We start from the raw sequence: 5,795 nt of genomic DNA on the forward strand, positions 1-5,795 counted from the left end.
AAAAAAAAAAAGCAGAAATGTGTTTGACAAATCAGGAATAATCAGGAATGAATAATACGGAGGTTGGAGTACGACAGCCAAGCTAAAAAAGAATAGTAGAAAATGATGTAGGAGAAACAGCAAGGACGCACACAGAGAACTAAGAAAACAATGGCAAGGTTATTGGGTTACATTTAGGAAAGTGGGAGAGGGGAAATAAGGACATACACACGATTCTTTTGAAAACTTTTGTTACAAAGGCAGGCAGAACCACTGAGGCTCTGAAGAACAGAAGGTTAAGGAAGGCTTTATTTCTGTTATTTCATTTCAATATATGAGAGATACAGGTATTGTAAAAGGGCTGAACAGGTGAGTGGTCAAGAGGATAGATTCAGAAGGAAAAAATACTTGCATTGGAATTTTGAGTCCAACAACTGTGTACAGTCTTGAATAATTTTTCTGGACCCTCATTTCCTCATCTGTAAATTGTACCTTCTCGTACTTTGTTGCAAGGATTAAGTATAAGGGAATACATTAAATATGCTGTGTCTCAATTTCTAAGTCATAATTTATTCCAATCAAATCAAAACATGTGAGAGAAGGGCTCATATATTTTTAAGTTTTCCCAGATGATTCCAACAGCAACGAAGTTTATAAATTCATGTACTACCCCGAAAAGTAAAGAAGAGTAGAACAATGGAAATGTAGAAGGCAAAACACACGTTCACTGTGGTTATCATAGTACGCTATTAGTATAAGAAATCATATTCACTATTGGTGTAATAGTATGTTATTAGTATAGGAAATCTGAGAGTCTCTGGCTATAAAAAAGGAGGTAAAACAGATGTAGCACCTCTCGGTGCCTGGCACATCTCAAGTACCCAAGAACTGTTTCTCTGCACAACTTGCCTATTACTCTAGTTTTCTCTTTATCATTCATATTGATCCTTGGTCACCTACACCTTAACCTTACCGTTTGAGTTATTTATGTTCCATGCCCACAATATAAACCTCCAGGCAACAAATCTTAATCAAACATTGTTATTTAATAGGTATTTAATTGCTAATGCAGAATCCCAACATGTTGCCTCACCAGCCATAAGCTATAACTACACCCAGTTGCAAGACAGCTTGTATCTCTCCCAGCCAGTTGTTTACATTGGTGCTATCTTTAGTTTTTCTAAGATACGACAGAAGTACTCCCAACTTCTAAGCATGACAATGTGAAAAAACCAAGAAGCACTTAGTTACTACACTGGGACTGGAGTTAGATTTTGTTGTTGTATTTATTTGGTGTGGTAATAGGGATGGAACCCAGAGTCTCTGTACGAGGCTACCTCTGCAGGACTCTGCTCCCACCTTTAATTTTTGAAATCAGTAAACTGTCCAAGCTTGTCTCAAACTTGTGATTCTCCTGCCTCAAATTCCCGGAGTGCTAGAATTATAGGCATTCACTACCATGTTGGCTATTGTCATTTTACAGATGCTTAAAGGACACAGATAAAGGCCCATTTCTCCATTATTAATGCACACTTGAGAGCTAAAGTCTGAGTAACTTTAACTTGATAAAAATCAATCAATGACCATACAGCCAGTATCAGCTGCAAATGTCAAGTCCATCTGTTTAAACCAAGAGACGTCTAATGTTCACTTAGGGGCAAAAAAAGGCGAGATGTCAGAGATCTTATTACATTATTACCAATGATAAGTCCTTTTTCCTCTCATCCAAGGCATATCTATCTATCTAAATCTTTTTTCTCTTACCCCAACTTAATGAGTATTATAGGATATCTATGATATTTTAAATAATTTGATTTTCAGATAATTGAACCAAATAAAGTTTATGCATTTAACATTTCCACATTACTCAGAATTTTGATCAATGTTTAGTCATGAATTCCAATATATATATATGTGTGTGTGTTTATGTATATATGTATACATATATATGTATATATGTTTATATGTTTATGTATATATGTATACATATATATATTCTCTGGCCTTAAAGATGTATACGCTACTCAAATATCAGAATTGAACCTTTAGTTTTAAGATTTCTTCTATAGGGGCAGTCCTGAATTGGACTAGGAATGTATTATCTGGTACATTTTTAAAACACAAATTACTAGGTCTATGGAAAATTTTCGTAAGCAGTAATTCTTAACTAGAGAATCTATACTTTAATGAATGGATGAGCAGCTAGGAGAATCTCTTTAAATTTGGGCAAAGGGTAAGCATCACTTAACCTTCATCTCTTATTTTAAAATGAGTAATATCCTACTAAGGTTTCCTCACTAAAAGCAGTATGGCTTACAGTTCCTAAACTCTAGTATACCTTAGAATCGCCAGGGGGCTTGTTAAAATACTGAGCTAAAAGGTCTGGGGGTGGAGGCCTATAGTTTGTCTTTCTAAAAGTCCCAACAAGATGCTGATGCTCTTGCTGCATGACTTGGAATTACAACTTTGAGACCAAACGGTCTTTGATAAAACTGAGTTTGAATAATTTTTCTGAAATTTGCACAGCTCTGTGTCCTTAACCAAGTTACTGAACCTCTCTAGGCATCATCCATACAATGGGACTATAAATATTATAGTTTTGAAGATAAAACAACAATAGAGATCCCACTACAACTAGCACATATCAAGGACTCAGAAAAGTTAGTTATTCTCATATTTTGTTAACTGTTGTTATAATGAAGACAGAGAGTTCTGACCTTAACTTAACTGGCAAGGAACAAACAGATTAAGACCTGATCGGAACGTACCTACTTACCTACCATCTAAGGAAGCCACTCTTCTTTCCTACTGCAACTAATGGATCTCAAATTACATCTTTTCCAGTCTCATCACACTATTTGGGACTTAGCAGGAGCACTAACACCTCAGATAAAGTCTCTTTCATGTCTTACTGGGCTTAGCCAGAGCTACATGGTCTTCAAAATAACACCTGGGATAAATCCATCAGTCCCGAATCTGAATTTAAGAATCTTTCCAAGCCATTACTGTTGCCCTTTCCACAACTTCCCTCAAGCCTGGCAGTGAACTAGTAAATCTCTGTCCCCCAAATCAAAAGACATGGGTGCTCCAGCTCCTGCTGCTTAACTCAATAATGGACATGCACCGGTTTACCTGATTTCCCAGGAGAAACAGTGTTATCAATGGTGGCTAAATTCCAGGACACTAATACTAAGCTACGTAAGAAGAAGATTACAAAGGCTTCTTCGGGTTAGCAAAAGCAAACTAAACATCATTTATAAGATTATATATTCAAAAAAAACAACCCGGGTTCCACAGAACCTTTACCACACTGGTATTTGCTTTTCTTCCTCAAATGTTTATGCAATGCCTTTCTGCTGAGTCTATATTCCTTCTGCCTGGAATTCCCTGCTCTTCGAAGTTCCCATTCCCTTTAATAATCAACCTGAAGCTTTCAATGAAGGTTTTCTGGCCCTTGTCACACCTCTGCCAGGCCCCAAATACACATCAAAACCCTTGCCCCTCCTCTCTGCACTTAGATCTACAATTATCTCTTTCCATCACAGCTTGGGTTTTTCCTCTTCATTTTTTTTTTTTATTGTGAAAAATGTCAAATATGCATACAAGTTGAAAGAACATTTCACAAAACACCCACATGCCTGCCTTAACAACAGCCAATACTTTGTCAAAGTGACTTTCTATTTATATACGCATATGTACATGCATAGTTGCTGATCATTTGAAAGTTGCAGGCATCAGTATTCACCATCTCAAACACACATCTCCAAAATAAGTACCTCTTCCTACATAACCACAATACCATGTCCACTAAGAAAATCAGTCAACACTTCCGTTAACATTGTCCGTATGTAGATATGTGTGGACGGACACTCTTGCAGAATAAGGACCTCATCTGCAAATTCCCAGGACTTAACTGGGTGATCAATAAATGTCCTATCAATGGTTCAGTTTAATACCTTGACAACTACTTGGCAAGTATATGAGCTTAAAACTTAAACAAGTTTTGATTGTATAACTCCGTGTCACAGTAAGAATAGTACCAGGGGCTCTTAACTACTTCATTGTGCATCACAGTACCGAAGCTCCAGGAAGAGAAATAGAAACCCTGCCGGTCACTCCTCAAGACAGAGTAAGCACATACACATACACACACACACACACACACACACACATACACACACACCCCAACCAAAAGTAAATGAAGGAGTACGGTAGCCACTGCTGTTAGGTAATGAACTGGAATCTTGAAAGAACATCAGCCAATAAAGTATTGATTTTGTAGCAAAACTGTCTGATTCAAACGTTTCCTTCTAGCCAGTTTCCTTGGGCGAGTCACCTGACCTCTCTAAGCCTCAATGCTTAACCTCTAGAAAAATGGGGATACTCTAACAGACCTCGTGGAGTTGCTAAGGAAACGAGAACATATGTGAAGCACCTGCCCGGCCCATTACTGGCGGCTATCTTCAGGATTTCATCTGTCGGACACAAAAACTGTATTCACTGAATTTACAACAGCCCGGCAAAACCCTGTGCAGCGTCGGGCCAGGATGCTGGCTCGCAGGTGCCGAGGTCAGCCATGCTTCCTACTTCTTCAACTCAGCCTTTCCAGCGCGCAACTATTACTGCGAGGACTGCAGGAGTAGGAAACTTGCAGGGAGTTGTCCAGCGCCTCGCACCAGAGCTCCAGGGTCAGCATCCGCACGCACGCCGCGACGGACCCTCTCCAGCCCAGCGGGTGCGGCAGCGACCCGCAGCCTCCGGCCGCACCGTGCAGAGCTCCGACAACGCACAAGCTTTTGTTCTTCGGGTGTGCAGACGACGGCGAGCGCAGGGACAAAGCCTAAGGTACGGAAGACCGAAAGTAACCCTTCTAGGGACAGCAGCACCCGAACTCAGCGCGGCCCACGTCGGTGAGCGGGACGCCTCGTGGGGCAGAAGCTCTGCGGCTACCTTTCGGCGGAACTGCAACGTCTGACGCTCGAAAAGCAAAGAAGGAAGCAATGCGGGAGGAGGAAGTGCAGGAAGCCGCGCAAGGGCGCCCAGGAGCTCGGTCGCGCCTCCGCCCGCCGGGCAGCGCCCCGCACATGCCCCCCGCAGGCAGGCACGTGCTCCGCGCATCCCGGCCGGCGGCGCGCAGCCACGCAGCGCGGTGGGCGATCGGACTCCGGGTCTCCGCGAGGTCGCGGGCTCTCACCTGGCACGGCGGGGGTCGCCTCTCGCGCTGGAGAAGAGGACTGAGCCCCTCCAGGTCTCGCTTTCTCCCCTCTAGCTCTCGGGGCAGGAGTGAGGTGCTGGAAAAAAGGGTTCGGCTGCAGGCGCAGGCATGGGTCTCCTCCCGCCAGCAGCCGCCCAAGGGCCACCGCTGTCCAGTACCTCCAGCACGCGCACACCTCCCGCGCCGCGGACACGCCTCTTCCCCGCCCGCCGAGGGTCTCACACCCAAACGTCCCCGGGCGGAACGACTTCCGGTAGGTGCCCAACGATCCGCCCCGGCTCTGCAGATCCGCTTCCGGCGGCGCAATATAAGTCGCGAGGAGCGCCTTAAATCCTGCGGTTTACGTTTAGGACCACTTGGGTGAGTGATCGCTCTGCTGTACTTTCTCATACGTACTTTTTTTTTTTTTTTTAAGTGAGTTGTAACCTGAGGACGGGTTGAAAGCCGTCCCTTGTTCCCTTCGCGCGGCGTCGGGAAGAGTTGGCGTCTGTGGAGAATTTCCGCCGGCGGGCGCCGTTGGGGCGGCGGGGCGGGCGGGCGAGTCCCCGCGGACCGGCCGGGAGGGAGGCCGGAGGGAGGCCGGAGGGAGGCCGGGAGGGGC

At 44.1% G+C, this 5,795-nt stretch overlaps 2 protein-coding genes across 18 annotated transcripts in view; one reads left to right on the plus strand and one right to left on the minus strand.

Moving 5' to 3' along the window:
* Ppip5k2 (diphosphoinositol pentakisphosphate kinase 2) overlaps positions 1-5,348 on the minus strand; it is an 84,594-nt gene extending 79,246 nt beyond the window's left edge. For 4 of the 15 annotated variants that reach the window (XM_023708375.1, XM_023708378.1, XM_023708376.1 and 1 more), the window contains exon 1: positions 5,174-5,347. The gene's annotated coding sequence lies outside the window, so the exon portion shown is untranslated. Of the gene's footprint in view, positions 1-5,173 lie in introns of all 15 variants that reach the window. The other 11 variants (XM_023708387.1, XM_004625413.2, XM_023708383.1 and 8 more) reach the window with 5 other exon arrangements.
* A 122-nt stretch (positions 5,349-5,470) lies between these two features.
* Positions 5,471-5,795, plus strand: part of Gin1 (gypsy retrotransposon integrase 1) — a 22,252-nt gene continuing 21,927 nt past the window's right edge. For 2 of the 3 annotated variants that reach the window (XM_004625416.3, XM_023708407.1), the window contains exon 1: positions 5,472-5,554. The gene's annotated coding sequence lies outside the window, so the exon portion shown is untranslated. Of the gene's footprint in view, positions 5,555-5,795 lie in introns of all 3 variants that reach the window. The other variant, XM_023708405.1, reaches the window with a different exon arrangement.

Source organism: Octodon degus, unplaced genomic scaffold, assembly GCF_000260255.1.
Source record: "Octodon degus isolate 3935 unplaced genomic scaffold, OctDeg1.0 scaffold00009, whole genome shotgun sequence".
In the NCBI taxonomy this organism is placed as follows: domain Eukaryota; kingdom Metazoa; phylum Chordata; class Mammalia; order Rodentia; family Octodontidae; genus Octodon; species Octodon degus.